Below are 26,849 nucleotides of genomic sequence, written 5' to 3'. Positions count from 1 at the left end.
CAGGGATACAACTGTGATCCTAATGATAAGTGTTATGTGGGTACAAGTTCAACATGGGCTAAAATAAAATGAGGTCTATGGAACAAGAATGAAAAAAAAAAAAAGTAGTAAAGATAGATACAGGCATTGACACAGCCAGCTGTGGACCATCAGCCTTAAGGAACACTTGACTTGCTATTCCAATGTTTAGATAGCTTAAACTTGAAACCTACTGCTCCATGAAGACATGCCAAGGCTTGCAGTTGTACTAATTAAATACGTTAGGTGAAGCTTTCTGATATGATAATCAACAACAAAACGCCAGCTTTAGCATTTAAACCATCTTAATGAGGTGTTAGCACCGAAGCCCTTTGAGGTGAATGGGGAAAGTTTATACACGCTGCTATTGTTCCATCCCGTCTGGCTCTCCTCTCGAAACAACAGCGCGGTGATTACCTTAACAGCCAGGTGGAAAAGAAGTTGAATTCCTGGGCTGGTTTTGACCTCTACACCCTTTAAGTTTTCATATGCCAGGAAAAGAAAGGACAATGAGAAAAAGAGTTTGACGTTGAAGGTACCGGGAGAGGGAACAACACTCCTTAAATCACCAATGTATGGAACTTTGGGTGTGCCTAAGACTTATTTGAAGCTTCAGTCTATTTAGGCATTGGGGGAGTAAATGAATATTGTGTTTCTAATGGCTCCTCACTGCCTTTTTTCTTTTTTCTTTTTTTGTACAGAACAAAACGCTTTCTTTGCAACACGATGGCCTATCAGGCACTCATCAGTGTGATTAATCAGCCTGTATTTGCACAGGACTATGAAGACAGAGGAGGCTGTAGAAGTCCTGCGGGTTATTACCGCCCAAGTAAAACTCTCCGAATTCCACTTCCCTACTAAGCTAGTCTTGCAAACAACTGCCAGCAAACAAACAATTGAAGACTTAAGTACATCACTTAATTCTCCTCAAAGAAATATTAACTTCAAAGCCAAGTTAGGACCATTTAAATGCAAGTAACTCTCAAGGGAGGCTGAGCAGGGAGCAACGTACAGTCACATGAGCCAAGACACCGTGCATAAATTGTTTTTTTCAGCAGCAGCACTGGAAGCAAGCCTATCTTCTCATGCAGTTCCACAGTGCTAAACACGAGGAAAGGTCCAGAGGAATAAATAATATTTATTTTTCTATGAGATCACCTCATCCTAGTCTGAAAAGCAAATGCCCAACCCCGTGTAATGCAAAGGTACTGTCGCTGGTCTCCAGGTGTTTTCCTGCACCACTTTTAATTGTAGCCGAAGGCCGACATATCTACCCAAAGTCTTTTAACTCTAGAATTTGCCATCAATCAAAACACAAAGGACAATTCTGGTGTACGCCTAACCCTTGCAGAGAAATAAATGATTTGATGTTAGACATCAATTTAGTTCAGCATTAATAATAATAAAAAAAATTTATTTGTGTCCTTTGCCTAGCCAGTGGGTAGATGTCAGACCATGGAAAATGTTAAGGGTGTCTCACAGAGTAATTGTTCCCTTTTGATGTGCTGTTGTTTGTGTGATTTGTTTGATTTTTTTTTTTAATTAATTGACTGACTGAATGCAAGCAGCTGAATAAAAAAAAAAAAAAATTTAAGTGCTATCCTTAGAAAGGAAGAGAAGGATTTATTTTGACCACTGAAGACCTCAGTGCAAGCAAGAAATTGTGTCCTTTGGAAATTACTCCTGGAGCAAGTTTTGTTGAACCCTTTGGTCCTTATCTTATACTTAATATTACAAAACTGGATATCTGTACCCACACATGGTGTAACAGCAGACATCAAGGCTGTACAGAACTCTTCATCAGATATAGATGACTATGTGGACTATTTTCATGGTGAACTTTCTCATCTGACCCTAATTTTAGATTTTTCATCTCAGCCATCCATTTTCCAAAACCCAAATAAAAACAATAGTACGGGGGACAAAGTCCCTCGGAAAGGCCTCCCACCAGAGTTGAAGGACTCGTTAATTTCTGCAAGCAACCCAATTAATTTGGGTCAAAATACTACTAATAATAACAAGAACAGAACAATTATTTGCATAGATTTGGTACTAATATAACAGTACTGCGTCTGACTTGCTGGACACAAAGTGGGAGTGATTAGGCTCATTATCTTTTTATAAGTAGATATATTTAAGGTGTGAAAAAAATGGAAGAAATAACTCATGTAATGTAGACAGTGAATAGTTCTATAGCTGCTGATGACAATTACTTATCTTTGGTTGAGGGGAGAAGGTTTTCCAAAAGTATTTTCCTCCCTAATTTTCATACTTGGTAGGAATGTTAATTTGCCAGGCTGCAGCCACAGACCTGCCATGAAGCAGAGTCTGAACACAAGAATGCTGGTTAGGGAGCAAACATTTCAAATCTGCCTTTTCTAAGGAAAACTTACAGTGAGAGCTAGTGAAGGCACCTTGGTGAGTAGCACACCCCCCCCTCCCCCCAAAAGGAACTTATGATTTGCTGGAAGGAGCAGGAAAATGGGGTGCTGTTGCTGTTGTCTACCCTTGGTAATGCCTCCTGGGTCAGAAGTGCTGTGCCTCCCAAGGAAGCTGTGGATCACAGTTTGCTCTGCTGCCAGGCAGGACATCAGGGCTCCAGTCCCAGTCGCTGCTAACAGCAGCTGTACCAGAAAAATAGTTTGCTGGAGAAAGTGTGCATGGCTAAGGATGTGTTGCATCCCAACTGTGAGGTTCCACAGTTCCCTTGGGAAGACAACATCCACCTTCTTGCATCTTCACTTCCTATCTCATTCCTCCTTGTGGTTTTCCAGACTTCAGACGCAAAGAAAAACCTATTATAAGTCAACTAGATAGTCATCTGTCTAACCCAGGTAATCTGAGAAGACTCCAGAGGCTGAGAAAATCAACACAAAAGAAAGGAAAGCTGTTTCCTTCAACTTTACAGTTTGGTTGTTGTTGTTGTTGTTGTTTGTTTTTTGTTTGTTTGTTTGTTAGATTTGCAGAGCATGGAAGAGAAATGAAGGATGCTTTTACTGTTTGTTTCAATGTGACAAAATATCCCCTCATTTTCCTCCCTATTACTGGGAGAAAATGAGTAGTTAGCTCATTACACTGACACCAGGGACAATATTTTTGGTCTGCTGATTTAGAGCTTCCATCTTCTCTTATTTGCAGACCCTTACTTCTAAAAATGTCTACTTGAGGATGCAGCTACAGCCCTTTGCATAACACATCTAGCTGGAGGAGTGTGAGACACAAGGTGTTCACAGCTATCAGGCCCAAGACCTGAAGCAAAACCGTACCTGCTCCTATTACCACTCACTCACCTGTACATCCACTGGTTGAGGATGTTCTGTCAAGAGGCATTTGCTTATCTAAGGAATACATGTATTTTAACGCCTCTGTGGAAGCCAGTGTGGAAGCTGTCAGAAGAGGCAGGAGCAGTGAGTAATTTTCAGGGCTCACAAAAAGCCCAGAATCAAGTCGTCAGCCACCACCAAAGGGAGGTGCTGGGGGTTACTGGTGAGGCAAAGAGGGAGAACGTGGGAGTTTGTTCAGTTTTGACAAAGGTGGGCTTGAATTACCCTGGAAATTGTGACTCAGATGTTTTCATAGCCCCAGCTTGCAGTACTCCCAGGAAACTCTCTGATGCCGAAGTCACAGTTTAGTTACATCAGTGAGTCACAAGTGTGAAGATTCATATTTTAGCACTTGACAATCAGAGGCAGCATTAAACTATCTGAAAATGAGTGCTGATGAAAATGAAGAACTGGGGTTCTTCTGAACATGGATGTACATTAGGATCCTAAATTGAGATGAATGGTTTAATTGTTCTCTGTCACTTATTTTGGTGGACAGTTCAGGAAGCCTATTGCTATAAGAAAGATAATTGTTTAAACCTGTCAGGAGAATCTACATTAATTTTCACTTTGCCTTACGTGCTAGGGTATAACTGAAAGAGAAGTCTTATCTATGAACACTCCTGTAGTCTGGACTGCCTTTCTTGAGCTAATAGAGAACTTCTGTTTTTCCTTAAATCATGCCAAAAGAACATTTTCTATCTCTCAGGACAATCTTTAAAATTGTCAACAGCCCTCTTCTATATTTCTATAGCGTCCAACACAAATGAGGTCTGCCCTGACTGCCTTTCAAAAGGAAAATGTAAAAATTATTTTTAATATCAGCTTTGCTAAACCTTGCATTTTTTATCATAGTTTTAGTATTATTGGATGATTAAAAAAGTTATTTGTTAGTACTGATTTTTCAAGTCTTGTGATTAAATGAAGATTTTGGTCCTCTTTTGATCTTTTCAATGAAATAACTTTTCTACCTTTTCCAAGGGTAACTAGAAAAGGTGAATGTGAAAGGCTTAAAAAAAACAAGGGAAAGACTCCTCTGAGGTTTGTAGATATGTGTCTGTGTGGAACATGTCTGTTTATGCATTTGCAAAACATGATTATTTTTAACTGAATATCCTCCTCTGCTGTAAATTTTTGAGCTAGTGGCTGAAGGCATTGAACAGAAATCAAAAATATCCTAACTGTTTCTTCAGTGGCTCTTCAGTGTGAACTAAGTTAAAGGAATCGTCATTAATGCAGAACTATCCATTTACCTGGTGTCTTGAAAGAGATAAAGCATGATCCATTAGACTCATCTTTTTGCCCCAAGGCATTAAGATCTAACGCATTTTATTAACTGAGAGAGTGTAGCACAAAGTGGCATATGGCCTTTTAGCTGGAATGATTTATGGTGACACACTCCAAAGGAGCAAAGAGAGCTTCAGGTTTCTCTGTGACTCTTGTAGCTTTTCTGAATCAGGCATGGGAAGCTGAATGGAATAAACCTGTCTCTAATTTACAGTGACAGAAGTGAGATGAATTCTCAATAAAGATGGTGACACTGAATGAGAACAGCAGACCCAGTTGTTCCACTGGTGGCTGTGCTGGAGTAAGAGATGAAAAAAGAACCCTTTCCTGATGCTGTGTGTCCCATTCGAGATTAAAATCCCTGTACAAGCAAAATGCTTGTAGCTTGTTCAGAGCCATGCTGCATTGTGCTTTGCTTTAGTTTTGGCAAGGCAAGATGCACAATGTGCAAGATCCTGCCTTACTGCCTTTACTTAGTGCACTCTGCCTACTTTCTAGTTTTAACTGTGCTATGCGGTGAGTGACAAGTGACGAGACAAAACAGCAGCGTAAAAATGAGCTGCAGTCACACTGCAAGGATGTATAATGCCTTTTCCTTCCAGAGGTGCCTACTTGATGTACAGGGAGGTCTGGATGGCCCTTTCTTGGGGTGCAGGCCAGAGGGCATGTGCCTGATTCCAGGTACTTGGGTATCAGGGCAGTGAAGTCACCAAGTGGGCCTCCAAATGTTGGAAGGGTGAGCAAACAAAGGTCCCCTCATCAAACAGGGTCTGCATGTGTGTGTGGGGGGTAGCAAGGGCTGATGCTGTAGCACATGTGTTTGCCCAGTGGCATGGATGGAGCAGCCTTACCCTGCTGCTCCCTCCCTGCTTCTCTGCACTGGCTGGGCCTGGCAGCCCATGGGTCCTTGAATTCACAAAAAAAGCACAGAGAAGCAATGGATCCAAGGGCCAGTTTCTCAGATTGGATAAAATGGGCTTGCAGTTGGGGATGGCCAAGTAAGACACTCCTATCCAGGGCTGGGATTGCAAGTCCCAGTGCCAAGGAGATCATGGTGGGTTTTGCAATGACAGGCCTTCCCCAGTAACGTGCAGTCTCACAAGACCCTGCCCCAAAACTGGTGAAAGATGATCCTGCCCGCATCCTACCCCACTCCTAATGACATACTGCCACCTTCATGCCTTGGTTCACCAAGTATCACATGTGCCTTATCACTGTCTAGGGGGCTGCACTGCAAAGTAGATCAGTAAAATCATCCCAACTGAAAATAAAAGTGGTTTGTTCTTTGCCTGAATCCTAAAGCAGTGTGGCAGCACAGCAGAGGGATAACTGCAGCACGAGGACACGAACAAGCTCTGAGAACCTGAAGGAATCAGAACTTTTAAAGCTGGTTGTGCCACCAAAATAGCATATTGTGAATGTCCTGGACTACAGCCAGGATCTACACAAAGGGTCTGTATTTGCATCTTTGCAAATTTCCATAACATAGGAAGGCCCTTGATATGAGCTGTTATTGGCAGTAATGAGTGTTCTGTGCCAGACCTGCACATGCCACTTTAGAAATGTATGCCTAAGAAGAGAAGTTCTTAATTTGATTATTCAAGCAGGCTTGAGACTGGTTTGCAGTCTCTTGCATCAAGATTCCAAACATCTCCTGTCAGAATACATATCCTCACTTATGCCCCATAGCTACTGCCAACAGGATCAGAAATGTTGTTTTTAATTAAAAATGTTATTTCTAAATACAGTTTGCAGTGTATGTTCTTGGTGAGAAGTGCTCCTCACCTTGTGAAATTTCAGATTGCTGTACTGCTGATCAAAAGACTGCAAGACTTAATCTGATGTCTTATCTACAGAGGCTAAGGAAATGTGTTTGAGTTCCTCTGAAAGGTTTCCTGGCATAGCTGTGCTGTCTCAGAGTTGAATAAACCATGCTGGTAAAAAACTAGAAAATAGAAGAGCAGAAATCCCCATCTTTTGCCATCACAGCTTATTTAATTTAATGTGGGCATCTACAAACCCAAAGGACCTCTCTTGCAAACATTATCTATACTTCATCTATCTTCTGTGCTAGAAAACCACCAGTCATATTCCGTACTCCCAGCCTTTAGAGTGCTTATAGGAGAAACCTAGTAGCAGATTAACTGATGGACTCCAATGATTTTATTTCATCAGGATAGGCCATCATTCAGGTCCCCAAACCAAACTCATTCTTACTTTTTTATCTGTAAAACTGAACTCTTACAAAGAGTCTGTTTTGTAAAGGAACTCTTTTGCTAATATCAACTGAGTTTCCACTGAGGCTTTATTGTACACTTCCAGCAATGAAGGGGAGACAAGCTCAGAGTCTTGACAAAAGTCATGGCTTCGACCTAATAACAACCAGCATGGCTTTCCCTGGTCCTGCACCTTGTACAGTCACTTATACCTGTTACACATGTGGGTGTGAAATGCTACCACATTAGAGCAGTCCCACCTTACACCCTCTTTTATTTTCCTGTCATAGGTGTAAAAAAACTGTGTTTGTTTCAGGACAGTAGAGGTTCAGATCCAACATGCCCTGGACCAAAACACACAGGTGATGGTACTTTGTTGATGGTACAGCCAGGTTCAAATTACTCAAATCCAACCAATCAAAGTTTTTCTATATAAATTTCCCGCCATTCTGCTACTAATACAGTTATTCCCCAACAAAGAAACCACATAAATAAAGAATAAAACATGGTCACCACCACTTTTCTCAGGCACACTGGTTAGCAGCAGAATTCACTCACGCTCTCTAATTTTGCATGTTCCCTTGCCAAGAAAGTTACTACCAAATTACACATGGGGTAACTCAGTTCAGCCTCCTTGATCTATGTTAGGGTGTGAACACTTGAGTAAAAGCTTCAGTGAGGGGTCTCTTAACCTCCTCACTTCACAATGAACACAAAACTGTTCAATGTGTCCAGTAGTCCCCCGACACCTTCTGCAGCATTCTGTGATGAGATAGGAGGGAAAGATAAATCCCTTCAAAACGGACTAGGAAAGGATCACAGCGCTCTTCAGCTTACCACACTCATAAATTTCAGGGGACAAATCCTCATACGCCCTTGCAATGCACGCAGTGCCTGTGACTGGTTTTGCACTGTGACTGCTCACCCCCTACAACAGCTTAAGCTCAGATGTTCATCCACATTAATGCTGCAGTGAGTCTATTCCCAAATTGACAGGCAGTAAGGCAACAGAGGCAACACTAGCTACATCATGCCTGACTAGTTTAGCTGTCCTCTTTGGGGTCAGAGAAGAGCCGAAAAGACAGAGGAAGGAAAGGTTTATATGCACAAGGCCTTAGAGAACAAGCAAAACAAAAGTGCAACAGAGTCTTCTTATCCATAAGAATCCAAATCATCATAATAAAAATGGTTTCACTGCTTGTGACTTTACATGTAACACTTGTCACATTTGATCATTTTCTTAAAGGCCACACTCTCAGTTTTCTTCTTGAAGAAGTTGAAGGAAGAGTTTTCATCTAAAGAATACAAAAAGTATCCCTGTGGTTGCAGGGCAAACGTGAGAACACAACCCACAGCATTTAAAAAAACAGAAAGCAAATCACAACAGCATATCGTTGCCTGAAAAAGCCATGTAGTATTGTAATAGTCTCATGACCCTGGGAAGCAAAACTTACTGTCTTTTGAGTGCTTGGCACTGGCACTACATTGGTTCCACTGCAGTTTTGCTTAACACTGTGAACTTGCCTACGAGCCTTACTTCGAGTGCATGTGCCACCAGTAACATATAATTCCTGACACTGCCAAACACCTTTTCACTTGTCCACAGTGTTGCTTTTCTTAGCTTATTCAGTCAGCTTGTAACTTCAAGCAAACAATAAGATGCTCACAATCACTGTAGACCTTTCCCAAGAGCAGGCTTTCAATTTGCATGAAAGCAAAAAAACCAGAAGGACTCATCAAATTGTCATCACATCTGTACAGAGTTTTAAAAAAAAACCCTGTTTTTTTTTCTTTTTCTTTCCCTTCCTTTTATTTTTCATGGAGGTTGTCCCTGAAGCCTCAGCTCTCATGCACTGTTCAGCTGTTGCTGTGTTTCTGAGAGACGCCCTGTGGATTACAGGGGTCCCTTTCTTGCTCAGCCTTTCTGATACTGCTAAAAAGACAGAAAGGTTCCAAATGTTATTGCACGCTGCATTATTTCCCTTTTTCTCATCTCTCATGTGTTTTCAGTTATGTGTGCATGTTGTTGATTTTTTTTGAGACTCTTCTAAAAGCTTTTAACTTCTCGAGCTTTCAGTCAAGCGCAGAGCCGAACATTGTACAGATGCCCATTCTGACAGATCCTGAAGAAAAGGGACAGAGCCATTTGTAGCAATAGGGAACCCACGTGCGTGGGCATGCACGCAGGGACACACAGGGCTATGGGAAACTTTGCAGGAGGAAAGACTACAGGATGGGCCCACATAGGCATAACTTTTTTTGGTTTTTTTCAGACATACAATGCCTTTCCTGCAACTTTGGTTTCACAGTTTGTCACTTCTAATATTAGTAAGTGACCAGAAGAAAACAGAATGGCAATCAACATGTTTGAGAAGAGAATATTTGGATTTTCTATGCACTAATCCACATAAATCCCAGACCTTTTCTATGGGAATAGGCACTGCTGTCCATCAAATGAAATGTGGTGTATGGTTATTGTAGTAGTATTGTACTTTTCTGCCAGTAGCCTGTCATTTCTTTTTCTTCCTGCTTTGGAGACAGCTAGTACAGAAATCTGCAATTCAGAAACTGTCCTAGATTCATCCACTGCTGCACTGTTAAATCACACACTTGATGGAAAAAGACAGTCTAAACATTCAGTTCAGTTATGAAAACTCAAACACAAGATCCAGCTGTTTTCATGAAGCACGTTTTCATAGACGATACAGGCTTCAGACAAAAAAACCACTGCAACTTGCAGTGCCACAGTGCATTTGACTAGAAACAATTTGGAAAGCATAACTAGAGAAGTGACCCAGAATTTTAAAATATGAAACTTGCCTTGCAAGATCTGGTAAGTGTCTGTCCCTCTTCTGCAGTCCAAGGATGAACCACATCTACCCATCTTCTTTTGCTGCTAGCAATAGTTTTAGATCTTATCCAAACACCAACTTTAATGGAGCAAATCACACTGCTCACCATCTCAGATAGATTTGGGCTACACTGCTTATTTCTTAGAACAATTCTGAAATAAACACTATGAAAATTAACAGCTCTGTAATCTTTTCTAGAGCTTTTAGTTTACCTTTTCCTTCTATTGTAATCAGCCATTATTCCTCCCAAGTTACAGAATATCACAGGTGTAGGGAAAAAAGGTGTCCATGCAGGCCCTGCCACTACAAATTTTGTTTCACTGGGACAAAAGATGGTACAACAAATTGCGAAATTAGAGCTTTAATTAACCACATACATGTTTGATTTAGAATAATTCGGAGGGGGCATCCAATTAGCAGTTCAGAAATGACAACAAATCTTTAGCATTAAATGGCATTCTTTCCTCCTCCAAGCCAGTCTGGGAAGCCCCTCAAGTGAAAAGTTGCTGAAAGTCTTTTACAAGTGGCATTCCCAACCTGATGAGGAAGGTCCAAACGGATGACACTGATTTGATCAACTCATTAAGGGTGTTACTGCAAGCAGGGATGTTGCACCCTTGCCTGCCCTGAAAGAATCAATAGCCAAATCAGCTCTGAGGGAGACACCAATTAATCTCCCACTTATCTTCCTACCGACTCAGAAACTTCAAGTCCTCACTGCTGCTTTGATTCCTGATTTCCTCTGAGTTTCTCCACTGAGTAGCTTTTAAGTTCCCATTTGCAGCACCAGCTGCAGGATCAGCCTGCTCAATAAACTGCCTGGTGCAGCAGTCTTCCTACACTGCAGTCTTTCTACACAGCAGAGGTGAGCCCAAAGGAGTCTGACCCTGCCTGACAGTGAACCCCAGGAGCACTCAGTGCCTTAATAAATAATGCATGGCAAGTAGAGAGAAGGCATGAGACGTGGGAAATGTGATATCTCAGTTCTGAAACCCAGGTGGACCAAGTCGGCAGTCTTGGATAGAAACAGAATAAGTGTGAGAAATCACTCATCCTTAATAAATACTAGTTTCATAGGCCTTGCTGGTTGTGAGAAGCATTCAGCTTCAGCAAGTCATTGAAAACAAAATGTGCATTTTTTCACTTCAGAGGATTTAGGATTTGATTAAGTACAAAAAGAGGGAGCTCAGTGAGTAAAAGGACTAGACTTTCACTTCAGGGAATTCAGGTCAAGCCCTCTGTGAAACGAGTTCACATCTCAGCTCAGCATCTCCAGCAGATACTAGCTCACATCACAAAACCACTGTAAAGGATTTGGCATAGTATGGTGCATCTGAGGATTTCTGCTCAGAAAGGGTGGAAAGAAGGGAGGAGGCTTAGCCTGTGTTAGTGTGGGACTCTATCATCTCTTAGCTGCAAAAAGCAAGCCTGGAGAGGTCTGGACAGGAAAGTCGAGATCAGCTTTAACCTGGAATCAGATCTGACAAGTGGAGACCACTGGACTTTTATTTTACCATTAAAATAAAATCCTTTCCCTCCTCTTTGGACATGGTAGTGTTGAAGAGAAGGACTGAGGTGCCCTGTGCTGAGACCTCTTTCAGAGAGGAGGAAAGAAGGTCTACACACAGGGGAAGACAACTCAAAGGGGATGAATCAATAGCTACAATTGATGTGTTGTGGGCTGTGTCCGACTAAGCTCCGGCCAGCTGGGTGCAGGTCTTCCTGCTGCAGTGTGCTCAGAGACTGCCCTGTAGCTACCAGATGAGCTCCCCAGAGCTCTTAAAACCTAGAATACCATGGCAAAGCCACAGCTACATGCACTGCTTGGAAAAGCAAAGGCAAATCAACAAAACCTGTGAAGTGAGGGCACCTAAATTAAAATTTGTAAATGATGTAACTTTTTAGTTCTCAGGAAGAATTAATGCATAGCAAAAAAAAAAGCCACTGTATTAGAGGTGAGAACATTCTCCCGACTTCCCTCAGCATCTCTATATAGATGAATTGTAGGTGTAGTCATGGGGGACCTGGGCAAGCCTAGTTCCTCCCTCTCTCTCTCTCGACCCACCGTGAAAATAAGCAAACATCCATTTTTTTTTTCATTCAGGATAATTTTTGTCAAACCTTATACCTTGGTCACTTCAGAGCTTGATATACCCTGTTAAGCTTTGCTGATTAACGCTTCTCATTGCATTCTTCTTTTGAGGACACAAAACACAAGGATGTATTGATTAAAAAAAAATAAAATCATATACAGCAGGCTCTGAGCTCCAGGACCTTACAGCTTTAGCTGTAAATGCTTCGCTGACATTTTGCAGTTGTGAACAGGATTACATTACAGCTGTGGGAACGTGGAGATGCCCTCTAGTGGTGTATTTATTTTAAATTTCTGCTGCTGCACCCTAAAGTGGCACCATGTGCCATCCTCTACAGTGCTCTGTGTAAGGGAGCCTAATCACAGTACAGCTGGAAAAGAAAGACAGCATCCTGTGTAAACCCAGGTTGTGGCATGACATTGAATCAGACAGCCCTGTTCCAGACTTGCTGACCTTTCTGATAAATAGGTCTTCTGATATAAAAAGTGCCCCCAACTTCACCAAATGTGACATCATCTCCAGGTCTCAGAAAGGGATGCATTTTCCTATCAACCTCAGTCTTCCTAGACAAGCATTCGCCTATCTGTTCCCTTCCAATATTGACTGTATTTACAGTTCTAGCTGCAATGATGCATTGATGCAATGATGCATCTAGACCAATCTGATGCATTATTTAACTTGTTACCACTTTGTGATAGTGGATAAAATACCAAAAATCCCACACTCCTCCACCTGCTACAGGCAGGTTCCATTCACCAAGACATGTTCAGGAAGTAACTTTTCCCTCCCTTACAGGGAAGCTGCTTTAGACTCTTGGAACATCTGGAACATCTTAATTACTAATTTTAGGAACCATGGACAAAACCCCCAGTCATTCGGTGGCTGTTTCTGATCCTGTCTTGTCTATCCTAACCATAGTGAGGTATTCTTTTCCAAGTATAGCTGTAGCAGTTCAAGAAGTTACTGAGGATGAAGGCACTTCAAATGAACCTGACTCAGCTGGCACTGTGAAACAGGAGAGTTAGTGCAGTTGCTCATTCAAATTCACAGGGTTTCAACAAAGAGATGGGGTGATGATGCCTTACACTACTTCAGGTAGCCTTGCAAGAGGACTTTTAACTATGGTCTTAGACTACAAACCTTATCAGTTCTTCAAAGATACAGCTAGGTTGGCAGTTCAGATTACATTTTCAGCCAAGGTTGTTGTTCCCAATATATTTGAAAGAGGTAGACACATTTCTGGAGCACTTACAGTAAATGTAAAGCGAGCCAATAACATTTGAATCCTGGAATGAGGATCAATGGTCTATCCAGCCGAGGATGTTGTTACATTATCAGTCAATCAGCCAAGCCATTTAAACTAGGAACATCAAATCTTTTCTAGATAAACCCTAAAGATTTGTGCAGCACCTTGCGCAATGATTGGGGCCACTACAGTTATCAAACTATGAATAAGAATTATAGCAGAAGGGAGCAGTCACAAGACTGTGTGTGAGGTAGGATCAGTGCCCAGAGTACACCTTTGAGGAGCTTTTTGTCAGGGTGAGGCTGTAGGATCAAAAGAAACAATACAAGTACATTGTAAATGATGTTTCCATTAAAAACAACATCCAAGTCCTAGGGAGACTTGAAGAAATGTGTGCTTCTGATACCCTCAAGCCTTAAATTCCATGTCCTGGGGAGGGAGAGGAACCTACACGGATTTAAGAGTTGCTCCATGCTTTTCAAGGAATGAATCATTACTGATGACCAACACATGGAGGGGGGTGGCCACGAGCCCCTGAGGTTGTCTGACACTTAAGGATCAGCGTTATGAAAACAGACATCTTATAAATAATTATAAAAAAAATCTGTTCCATTCTTTTGCACTGACCCCAGGTGGGCAATCTAGCCCCTTAAAGATGGTCTTTCTCTGCTCAGTCAAAAATGGTATGAAAATGAAGCATTTGACAAAGAATTTGTGAGCTTTTGCAAAATACGTTTTTCTAGCCCAACCCAGAGTAGCTGCCAGACAAAGTCTTTGTGTGTCTAAGCTTCACATCACTTGCCAGCAATTATCATACAGAAAGGCCATTAGCTCTTCTTTTATTACTTGCCTTTTACAACTATTTCTGAAATAACTGATTTTTGAGAAAGGACCAAAAGGGAAAACCACACAGTGCAAATTACAGCAGGGCAAGAAGCATTGCTAATAACTATTAATAATTAGTTGTAACTTCTACCAAACAGGCTGTGCTGGTCTACACCTAACTGGAAGATCCAACTCTCGATGTTTTGCGTATAATTCCAAAAAAATGTTCAGTACATCTTTGTTGCACTGCCAAAAAGATACATCAAGTCTATAAATTATGCAAAAGGTAAGTACTCTCTTGAGGAAAATGGGTGCTCTGTTAGTCTGTGTACTTCTTGCTGAAAGTTTTACACTGTATTTTGCTTATTTTTATAAAGATGCTTTTGCCTGTAAACCCTTTTTCTCTTCTGCATCCCTAACCAGACTTTCTCCAGCTACCTCTTGCATATCTCTTGTGCTCTTTCTGCATATACCAGCCAAGAAGTTCTTGCCTCTTCCTGAGTCCCATGCAACTACTCCTGGGGCAGTGCTGCACGGCCTCTAGCACATAAAAATACAGGATTTGCAATGACAGTGTGCCCTATCTGAAAGCACAAATGCAGCACTGTTTGGCTTTAGCTCCAGGGAAGCAGTCTGCAGGACAGTGGCCCTGGGGAGACAAGCCAGGGCTGGTTAATAGCAAAGAGGATATTGCCCTGCTTCAGAACAGGCTCTTGGGCTTTGAGATGAGAGAAGATACAAAACTTGCAGAAATGCAGACCAGTTATTTTAAGCAGTTCCTAGTCCTTGGTCCCCACTGGATGTAGCTACAAGCAAAATGCAGCGATATGTAGAGATAGCTGTGCTGCATTTAAACATGTTAACTCAGCAGCTGTGTAAGCACAGCAGCATGCAGCTCAGTGCAGGGCTAGTTTACCCTGCTGCTTGTTTAACGCCAGCTTGTATAATTCCACAGTGATTTGCAGTAGCCATACCCAATTTCCACATCAGTTGCAGCTGCGTATAGTCTTCTCACCTGTAACTGAGTTACATACCCTCCTTGTGCACTTGCAGCTTTAATGGCTTTGATCTATAAAAATGGCTAAGGCTGGATGGGGAAGGAGATTAAAATTCATGTTGTTCGGGTTGGTCTAGAACCCATCTATAAAGGAAAGAGAAATTGTTGACATGAATCTAATCAGTAAGTAAAACTGGTGTATGTCAGTTACCAAAGGGAAGGCCTGTGTTTAATTCTGTGCCAGTGTGGATTTATCTGCCGTACCCAGCCCTGACACCAGAGGGGTTCTGTTCTGTACAGTGCTGTGCACCACTCCCACACCAGGTCAGCAGAAGTCAGGCCACAAAGCACCCAGTGACTGTTTTCTTCTTCTGGCCTTGCTAGTAATTAAAGCCTCTTCAGGAGTCAAATCCTTAAATCCTCCTTGCACAAAACCTCCCAACCTCATGCCTTCAACATCCATATCCTTATTCCTGTGTGTAGTTTCTCAAAGTTCATCAGACAAGAAGGTACCATTAAATATTGTGCTTTAAGTTACAAAGTGAAGGTAAAACAAAGTAATTCTGTCTATCAGAGGAGCTCAGGAGCACAGCACTTTGTGAAGGGAAAGGCTGTGCCTCTCAGCAGGCTGTGTATTCTGTTTACAGCATTGCTCTTACTGCACCCAGCCATGGGAATAGAAAAGCCTGGGAGGGAAGGGCAATACCTCCTAAAGGGAATGGTCACTACAAAAATAATTAAGAAGTGCAAACTGACTCAGATGGCAAAGTCAAATCAAGGCAGCATTCAGCGGGGCAGAGGCTCCACAGAGCCCCACCAAGCAACTCACACAACCACATGTCAGAGCCAGAGGCAACTGCATGGCCCCCAACACAACCGACCGCCTCAGGACTCATGCAAGGAGCCAGATGCTCTGTCTGGGAATCACTCTTCCACAGGTCGACATCAAGATCCCAGAACTGTCATTCTGAGAAGAGGAAGAGCAAGTACCACATGGTGACATAAAACAAGGGTATAACTGGACTATATTTGGGGTTGTTTGGTTGGTTTTTAATGCACTGAATTACAAGTAAAATGTAAATTATAATTTCTGACATACTTTTGCTTTTCTGCATGACTGGCTTTGCTTATAAAAAGAAAAGTCTATGTCCTTTATGAATATTAAGCATGGGCCCCAATGACATTTTTCCCAGCACTACTGCCTCAGGCTCAGAACCCAAAGAAACCAGCCCCACATGCTCCTTTACAAAACAAACCCTCAGATCACAGGCTGATTAGGCAAACAAACCCCTCCCTGTCCGGTCAAGGAGATAGGCCAAGAGAAGAAACATTTACCTAGCTCTCCGCCCTGTACTTCTCAGATAAGAGTCTGAGCCATTCTTAATTTCAGTAATCAAGAAATGACAATTGCGAAATCTAACTCAAAGGCAATGTCCATCCTTGGAGGCATATCCATCTGGGAAAAACAAACTTTGAGCAGTCAAGTCACAAATGTCAACTTGTTTACCACCAAAAAAACCAATTCCTTTGCCCTGATATTTTAAGAGGATCACAATTTAAAGGAAAGTGCCTGAAGTTTAACCTTGCAAATTACTAATTTTTGAAATGGCATGTCCCCACATTTTTTTCTGCCGTTGTAAAATGCACAACAATTGATGTAGCCCCAGGAGTAAAGTCCGCATCAAAAATTAGGAAATTTAGGCAACTTAATCTATAGATTAAGCTATTTAATCTATAAATACCTAAGTTTCAATATTGGGAAGCAGCTGCAGCGTGTTTGCTTCAGCTTTGTTGAGTCATGTTTACCTTGGTAACTTCATGCTTCTGCTGCTGCTGTGGCTCAGCACTCCAGGACACTGGGAAGAAATGCAGGATATCTTGCAAGAATGCAGGAGGCATCATGTGTCTGGCGTTTGGGCAAAATTTATTCATGTGCCACACCTGGGTTAAAAAGAGTTCTTCCTCAATGAGGGAACAACCTGGCCAACCTTCTTTGCATGAAGTAAAATGTTGCTTTCCCACAACTATAGCTAGTGTTTTGTTGTTTTGTGAGAACACATCTGGTGTCTATACAAGACTGTAAGTAGGACTGCACAAAAGGGGATTTGGGGAGGTGACACCCTCCAGCAGCTCCATCCGGCAGGTGGTGCAACTGCCAGTGGTCTTTGCTCCAAATCCCACAAGAGGAAAGGACAGATCCTTGTGTCCAAAATAGAAATATTCATCCTAGAAGCAAAAAGTGCTTTTGCTTTGGTATCCCCACAAGGATCCCCTCAAGTGACTCTGTAGCAGCAGGCTGAATCAGACTAGATCAGAGCTGATGTGGCAGCAGTGACAGCGCTGCCTGCTCAGGGCCAGCCACAGCGGGATGCACACTGCCAAGCTGGACTGTGTGGCTGCATATTGAAATGGGGCTGGCATCGTTCAAGATTTTGCACCTGAGCAGACAGGCAGAGGGAAAACATCCCCGGCCATCACTGAATTTAACTGGATCTGTGTGTGTGCTTGGTGGGAGTGGGGGCCATAAGCTTTTCTGCACTGTTGCAATGACTGGACCTACAGACTGATCTGTATGGGAGAAAACTTAAAGCAACTACAGCAGCCAAGCTGAAAAATGGTGAAAGAGAAGCAATTACTGGCAAATACTGTGTGTCAGTCCATCATAACATGGAGTAAATTTTATTACTATAATCACAGTAAGAATGACAAATGTAGTTATTATCTTTTCTGTTGATATCCCCTGTAATGTCCTCCAAACTAAGAGATCATCCATAATTCTTGGTATTGTAAAACCACACAACTCACCTTTCAGTACAAAGATGTGAAGTGGATCTCTGGTTCTTAAAAACGGAACTCCAACACCAATTCTGATTTAAATGTTAGATATAGCTTCAGAAACTCCAGACAGGTGCTCTGGCACTTAGGGGTTTTTAATTGTTTCACTCATCACTTTACCTAAGTACCTACAGTAAATCTCCATGAAAACCGTATCTTTCATTACAGTCACATCCCACCCATTTATGCGATGCCTTCAGAATATTAATACATGGTATCAAATACCTAGGAAACACCGTAGGACCTAAACACATGTTCTGGACGTAGTTTTCACATGTGCGCTTTAAGATATTTTAAGAAGGTCTTTCTCATCCTGAATTTACCTATCAGACACACATAAGAATAAATGTGTGTGCATTTCAAATCTGTGATACCTTCCATACTGTTTTATGCAGCAGCAGTCAGGTTTTAAAAGGGTAATTACAGAACAGCAAGACTGAGAAGAAATCACAGTAATAAACCATTGATCCTGGAGTGTGGGAAGTGTCAACACACAGACAGTGGAGGGTTGATACTAGCAAAGAAGCTGTTTTATGTGTTCTATGTTCACAATGTTACATAGTCATATCTGTGACTCAGCTCAGCTTGAACTTGTCTGTGTGGGTGTCACACACAGGGCTGTCTGAATATACAAATTATAGATGCAGGGAGTTTGCCTGCAACAGCACCATCTTTCCTGGTTATGGATGTGTTGAGTGACCTGTTTTTGCAGAGTGCAGGGACAGAGTGAGCATTCCAACCACAGGGCAGAGGCCCAAACGGTTTTGTCTCCATCTCTGGTGGATCAGCTACTATGTAATGAATTTGAATGGCCAGTCTTCGCGAGCGAAGATCCGGGGAAGGTCTTTACACCTTCCAGCCTGTGCATTGGATTTTTTAGGTGAGACACAGTGTGCGCGGAACTGAGCCCACCCTTTAATCCTAAGGTTCATCTGCCGGGGCCAAGCGAGCTCGGACGGTGGCAGCGAGGTCTTTAGGACGTAGGTGGGTTGCCTTTAAGGGCTAACGAGCCCCACCTGCCCGGGAGTGGCCCTGACCGGGAATCGAACCCGGGTCTCGGCGGTGATAGCGCCACGCCCTAACCACTAGACCACCAGGGGCTCCACTACTATGTAATGAACCCTTGGTTATGCTTTAGGCTAACAACCAGGCTGTGAATCAGGCTGAGGAGCAAGCCCTGTTTTGCCATTCCTGCTCTGGGTTATAATCTCCAGCAGACAGATAGGAAGAGAAAGGTAACAAGACTTTCACCCATGATAACTGGCTCAGTTTGGGGGTGGCAGTCTGTGCCTTTAGCACTAGAGGAGAGGCCATTTCCACCACCAGAGTTTTACCGATGACAGTATACTCAGCTAAGTATTTCACCTGGGGTAGCAGTTTATTAATTGCTTGTCCTGGCCTCGGTTATGTTGCTGTATACAGAGACCAACTAACCACTGGAGATCCCTTAGCCTCAACACAGTCCAAGTGACTATACAAAGCAATACATGGGATTCCAGGGCACCCTGGAATTAACTAAATCCTGCATGTCTGTGAGTAGCATCAAGTCGACATCTTGCACACCAGTTAATTCAACCCAGAAGTGAGAATGCCTGATTCAGCACTGTCAGGTGATCACTCAGTGTTAGTGAACACAGAAATGCACCCTTTGCACCAAAGCTGTTAAAGCATGGTCGTTTATCTGTGCTGGCCTTAACTGCACCACAAGCAGGCACAGCTGTGCTAAACAGCAGTGTGCAGCAGCAATGAAGCTGACAGTCTGCACTGCAGCAGGCACGTGTCTTCTTTGAGCTGTCCTGTGCAAGTGAGACTGAAGATAGCGTGATGTATACACCAGCTCATCCTGCAGACACATCTCTACTTGCTTTGTGGACATTTTGTTCCATAAACAAAAAGAACCTAAGTCATTCTGTCAGGGGTTTGAAACACAGAGCTCTCCAATTTCAGGGGGAAAATGCTTCTATAAGATGTCCTGGAAATTGACCACCTTTCCTTATGTTATTTAAAGAGTACAGCTTGCAATTGTGAACCCTTCCTTTAATAATCAAGGCTCTTAGAGTCCCCCAAACACTTATATAGTGAATCAGCCATAAGATATATCTGAAATGTCAAAGTGAAGTTTGGTTTAAGACTCATTCATCAGAAGGAATGCACTTAGCTGGACAGCATAGCAAATAAGAAACCAAACCAAAACAACCAAAAAAACCTCAGAACTGGGAAAATCATTTTTTCTGTCAATGCATAAGTGGTAAAAGGGCTAAATTTCTAAACAGTAACTTATTAGGAATAATAAGTTGGGCATAATCTTCATAAACCCAGTTCTATGATGTACAAATGGTTCAATAATTTTAAGTTAAGCATCATTATCAATTCAAAGATATACTTGATTATTCTCTTTACCTCACATTCCTTGGCACTTTGCCAAAGTTAATTCTACTGTTCATTTGTGCTACCTGTTATGAACTTAACACAAATCTCACTGTACTTGGTGTTCTATCTATGTATGGAATTCCCAGGGTCAAATGATCATCTGGAAACCTCAATATTCGTTAATTAAAAAAAAAAGGGGGAAAGGAACAAAAGAACATTTCCACCCTTCAACACTGTGATGAAAATTGATGAAAAATTCTGAAACAGAAACCAAGTCTTGCCATTGCCCTAAAAATTACTCAAGATTTTTACTATTTAAAATCTAGTTATTCGGAGACCTTCACTCATACCTTTTGAATGTTGGGAGCCATAGAAATGTACTTTACTAATTTTAACTTTCTAGATAGCCTGGAATAACTGATCCATCTCTGAGCAATGCATATTTTCTGCCTCTAGCATCATTAATGGAAGATTCACAACTCCCTCCTTTTGTCTTCTATGCAGCAATTTTGTCCCTATTCTTGTTTCCTAGGTCAAGAGGATTGTTTGTCTAGGGCTCCCAGTTTGTCTATTGAAGTTGATTAAGCTGGCCTTTGGAGGAAGAAGAAGTCTTTAGAGATTTTTTTTTAATATGGATGGTTAATTTTAAGAAAAAAAGTACTTGTTAAAGTCTGTTAGATATATTGAAAGCTAAATGAGATTCAAAGCAGATGAAACTGTGTAAGTGAAGTGGATAAAGGTAGGCGAACTGGTTTCCCCCCCCCCCTAAAAATTATCGAAACAATAATGTGGTTTGTACCTAGACTTATACAGAGCATGAAACCAGTCTCATTAAAATCAGTAGGAGTCTTTAGACTTCAATAGGTCCAGAAAATTTTACTTCTCCGACTTTATGGCATGAGAGCATTCGGTTAGAACACATCCTACATGCAGAAAGACATAAGCCTCATAAAATGAGGGGAGATCATCCTATAGGATTGCAACAGTCCATGTTTAATACTCACAAGATTTGCTTTAGCCCTCAGTGACTGTAGTAGTTGCTGTTGACTTTGGATCAGATTCACACTGAAAGAAGCCCAATTAATTTATTTAAAGACTCAGAATCAATGGGTATGAGACATAAAGCTATTCATTATCTGAACTACCACAACTATTGTTCCTAAATATTTCCCATTCCCATTTGTCTTTTAAAAAGTATGCCACAGCCACATCAATTCACAGTTCAACATTGCAAACACACTTGCAGTTTTCACCTCTTGAATATTCTTAACTTTTAACAATGAATGCTGGAAAATTTACCTGTAATCACAGGGCTTAATTATGTCACTGGTGAGTTGCATCCCTGGCTCATGCCAGAATGCAACACAGCTCTCAAATCCAGGCAAACAGTATTCAATTGCATATTGGAGTTGAGCAGAGAGGAGTTTAGAAAACAGGCTGTGGTGAACAACAAATATAACAAAGGACAAAGGGGAGACAAGTATTTTGTGCAGGGGATGAACTGCCTGCAGACCATAGATTGGTGTTAAATCCTGAACTTTAGTGAGCAGGCGATGAGCTGGGTTCATCTAACACCAACAAACATGATATAGCTACAGGGTATTTCACCCTGGTTAAATACCAGATGAATTAAAGGCTGTTGCCAGCAGCTGTGATGAATGTCACTGAGATGCCGTCTGATTGCTCTCTGGGTCTTGTGAGTGAAGTATGTCGGCTCCTTCTTTGTTAAGGTCAGCATGTATTTCTAATGGTTCATCTGAAGGGCTTTGCTGAAGGCACCAGTGAGAAGACAGGTGCTGGAAAATGTCTCTTTCATGCAGCACAGACTGAAACAAGCGGGACTGAATAGTGTCAGGAGGAACTTTTGCATCAACATGTTTGCAGTGCGGAGACAAGACTCACAGATCAGGACATAAACTGACAGGCATTTGTGGGTGGGACAAACTTGCTGCCAAAGAACAGGCTTTTTTTTTAACTAGCATAAACAAATAATTTTCCTCAAGTTACCTGAGTCTGAAATTCAGAGAGACTTCCACAACTTTTATAAAAAGGTGTCATCTTTATGACATCTTCATCAAAGAGCCAGAAGGAAAAATGAAGGAGCCCAGGGCAAAGATGCACGAATTGCACATCACAGCTCCAAAGGTCTCCATGCCACATGTTGATCTGAACCTGAATGGCACCAAAGGGTAACATGGATGTTTCCACTCCCACCATAGGAGCTGACTTGAAGGGTCTTGAACTAAGGCCCAAAGAGTTTTTTATTTTACTGTATAAAAATCCTACTTTCTTAAGTGAAAAAAAAATAAAATAAAAACTGCTGCACCTCAAATCCTGTGTTGAGTTTTGGTCCCCTCACTACAAGAAAGACGTTGAGGCACTAGAATGTGTCCAGAGAAGGGCAATGGAGCTGGTGAAGGATCTGGAGCACAAGTCTTATGAGGAGCAGCTGAGGGAGCTGGGTAGTTTAGCCTGGAGAAAGGGAGGCTCAGGGGGGATCTTATCGCTCTCTACAACTACATGAAAGGAACTTGTAGCCAGGTGGGAATCAATCTCCTCCCCCAGGTATGAAGGGGTAGGACAAGAGGAAATGTCCTCAAATTGTGCCAGGGGAAGTTTAGACTGAATATTAGGAAAAATTCCTTCACTGAAAGGTTTTCCAAGCATTGGCACAGGCTGCCCAGGGAAATGGTGCAGTCCCCATCCCTGGGGGGTATTTAAAAGATGTGCAGATGTGACATTTGCGGACATGGTTTAGTGGTGGACTTGGCAGTGTGGGGTTTGGCAGTTGTAGTTCATGACCTCAAAGGTCTTTTCCAACCTAAACAATCCTATGATTCTCCTTCTTTCCAACTGAAAAGTTGCTTACATCAAAGGAAGAAAACATTATCAGAAAAAAAATAGTGGTAGTGCTCTAACCCACTTAAGTTTGAACAAATTAAAGGGAGAAGGTTGGACGTGATGATCTTAGGGGTCTTTTCCAACCTTAACAATTCTATGTTTCTATGTTAAAAAAAAAAAAAATCTCAGACTGAGAAAGGACCAATGTTTGCCTATTTTCTAGGCTTGCAAGGTACTGGGTTTTGAGACAGTGATCCAGAGAAGGGATTCTGAGCTTTTTAAAGCTCTCTGGGTGATTACCTAAATTAACCTCCGTACTCCGATTCCTTTGTTCTTCTTTTGTACAGAATAAAGGTTGGCTTTCACAGCAGTGTGAAATTTCAGGTCACTTTCCCATCCATTCTTAGCTCTTTCTCCTTCAGCCTGTCTCTACAGAATACTGGCAGAGGAATATAATAATATAATGGCCAGTCTTCGCGAGCGAAGATCCGGGGAAGGTCTTTACACCTTCCAGCCTGCGCATTGGATTTTTTAGGTGAGACACAGTGTGCGTGGAACTGAGCCCACCCTTTAATCCTAAGGTTCATCTGCTGGGGCCAAGCGAGCTTGGACGGTGGCAGCGAGGTCCTCAGGACGTAGGTGGGTTGCCTTTAAGGGCTAACAAGCTCCATCTGCCTGGGAGTGGCCCTGACCGGGAATCGAACCCGGGCCTCGGTGGTGACAGCGCCACGCCCTTAACCACTAGACCACCAGGGGCTCCCTGGCAGAGGAATAATTCCTACATTTTTGTCATGGTCAACAGCTGTATAGTGAAATAGGCACTGTACTGCATCTGATTGTTCCTCAGTGAATAAATACCTAGATGTGCTTCTCCAGTGGGAACTTGCATTCACTTTTTAGAAAAAAATTTTTTTAAAGGATGTTTGATCATTATTACCAACAAACCAAATTACTTGGCTGTCCCAATGGCTGGAAAATATGTTCCAGTTAATTCCCCCACCTTTCTCACTAACAATCTCTTGAGGTAAGAGGATAATTAAGACTTTGTCACCACCCAAGAGTAACTCTAATCCTGGATGTCGATAACAGGTACAGGTAAATACCGTCAAACTGGAGCTCGCAATGACGGAGTGAACTCACTCATACCTGCCAACACCTATCATGAACAAAGTAATGGGAATCTGACCACATCTAGAACAGGCCTACAAGGCAAGCTCTGTTGATTAGCTCATTAAGGTGAAAACTTTTCCGGATTTACTTTGCTTTCCATGGATCAACTTTGCTGTATGCATGCATGAACTCTGCCACTCTCACACATGCTCTCCATGCTCAGATCACACCGTTCCACATGTGCCCTGAATCCCCAGTGTCTGAGACATGTTGAAAAGCCACAGATGCTTCTCTGCATGTATGCAGTGATCACTTGTCTGGCCAACTGGCAATTGATTACTGCCAAAAGTGGGCACTGGCCTCTCTACAAGATGGTTAATGTTGCCATTTGGAATTAGAAACATCAGTGTAAGTCCCTTTAGCTTCCTTTTGCCTTACCATTAGGTTTCTCTAATGTCAGATCTAACGAGGGCAGAATGAATGTATTTGAAGGCTCTTGAGGTGGTAACAAGATTTAATTAGGGTTAACTCTCAGACACTTTTTAAAAAAACCCACCCCACCACTTAAAATAATGCACATAATTTCATTGATATTTATAGGAGGACACACTCTTAGAGATTGGTTTTACAAGACAGGAATGGCTTTATACCAGATATTCTGCACAGATCCAGTCTGATGTAAGCAAGTCTAATTCACTAAAATAGGGAAAAAATAGGAAAAAACCCAAAACAAAATAGTTTTCTATAGTTACAGAGAATTAAATTGCCTCATGGGAGAGCCCAATGACAGCTACAGCTGGAGTAAGGGAAGGGTCATGGACCAAGAGAAGTAGTAAGAGAAGAGTAAGGGTAGTCTAGCTATTCTATCGTGGCAGCCACTCTGGGGCTTCAGCATCACACTGAGAAGTACCACAATGAATATGTGGCAGGAGTTGGCCAGTTCAAAACCAAACCAGCACATTTTGAAGTAATGACACGGAAGGTTATTTCAAAACCTGTCATTTTACCAAAGACTTACTGAAAAAAAAAAAAAAAAGAAGAAGAAGAAACTCCAATTACATTTTGTAAGCTCAAGCAAAATGAGAAAAATGTGTAACAGAAGATATTCCACCCTGAGCAAATACATTACTAGGGAAACCTCACTTAGCACAAGCACCCTCTCCCACACAATGTCTCTTGCCACAGGTGTTCTCTTTATCTCCTTCTCTGTTCTTCCATCCCATCACGAAATAAAGGTGAAAGCTTCAGAGCCCTGCCACTTCATCACGGCTTGTGCTGCAGTAAAAACAGAACTCGAGCTAAAGACAGATAAGTCAATAAAAAATTACTGTCATTAATTCTGCAGGACTCACACGTGACGAATGTCACCAGGGTCAATCAAAGGAAAGGATTTTTGCAACAGTGTGAAGATAGATGTGTTCCCCAAACCAGGACTGGGCTCAAGAAGCCAGTTTCCACCTTCTCAACTCCAGTAAAGCTTCCACCAAAACTCAGTGAACAGATAGTAAACCATATGTTTCAGGAGGAGATAAAGCTCATGCCACTTGACTTGGTTTTGGGTGCTGTGACAGTTTACAGTCCTGGTGAAGTTTTTACCTTGCTTCTACAGCCATAGGGGTCAGACATGGGGCTGACAGTCACTGCAGCAATTGCCTTGATTCCCAGTCACAGTTCCTCCTTGCTCGAAAGCTGGCAGTTACTGAATGCAACAGGAAGTACCAAATTGATTCCTTACCATTAGAAGTTGAAAACAGTCCAGTAGATTTGGGTGGGACTGACTCAGTTACCTTTAAAACCAGACTGTGGTGGAGTGAAAGAATAATGCCACGTTACAGGACTTGACCTTTCATTTAATTCTTTCCACTAAACTCATTTACACTTTGAAGAATATTGACCCTGAATGCTGAGAGAAATCTACTAAGTACACAGTTTATCTTCACAGCAAATAATTGTTCTATTTCTTTTTGACAGATGTAGGACAGTACTGACTTAAATTACTTTCCTTCATACCTCTCACCTCTTTCTCAATTTTCCCCTATTCTCTCTCATTTACTCTCTTACCAGAAAAGGTAGGCTGGCACACATAGACCGAAATGAGACTCAGGAGAGCTGATGTACCAGCAAGGACTCCTGTCTGTCACTTACAAATGAAGATACAAAGTCCAGCCAAAGGACCGAATAGGTGTTTGGGTCAATAGTGTTTTAAATCACTGTAAATAAATCCATCAGAGCCCACCTCTCAAAAGATCTCAATCTTTTCCCATATTCCCTCTTTTCTTAACAGCTTCACTGCCTTCAAGTTATGTTACTTTCAATATTTGTTTCTTAGTAAAGGTCATCACTAACAGAAAATGCAACCAATTTTTACTTTAAACATTTGTCTGGTAATTATAGGCAAATCCCTTCAGTAGTTTCTGTGAGTTTGGAAACATCTGATTTCTTTTTCAGTATGTAATGTGTGTTTTTCCAGTCGGCTCTGATAGCACACTGAAAACCACAGCATTGTGAAGGTTCATGATTTCAGAAGTGATCTCTGATTTTTGGCGACTAAATTTTTGCATGCCCAGATGTGGAAATGGAAACTGGTTTCTCAAAGCTGTAGCTCTGAGAAGAATCATGAGCTATACAAATACTGTTGTTTGTCATGTCCCATTTTCAGTCCAGACATCTACCCAGAATTAAGCCCTCAGCCTACACGAATGTAACAAGTATGTTATTAATACACATGCTTAAGGACAGGGCTTATTGGATCAGGAGCAGCATTCGTTGCTTTGCAGAATCAAACACTGTGCCAAGCTAAGCACACAGACACACGTTTTGCACTATAGTGTGTTCT

Source organism: Myiozetetes cayanensis, unplaced genomic scaffold (genome assembly GCF_022539395.1).
Source record: "Myiozetetes cayanensis isolate MyiCay16 unplaced genomic scaffold, myiCay2020 scf1, whole genome shotgun sequence".
Classification (NCBI taxonomy): Eukaryota; Metazoa; Chordata; class Aves; order Passeriformes; family Tyrannidae; genus Myiozetetes; species Myiozetetes cayanensis.
Note: the sequence above shows the minus strand (reverse complement) of the source record.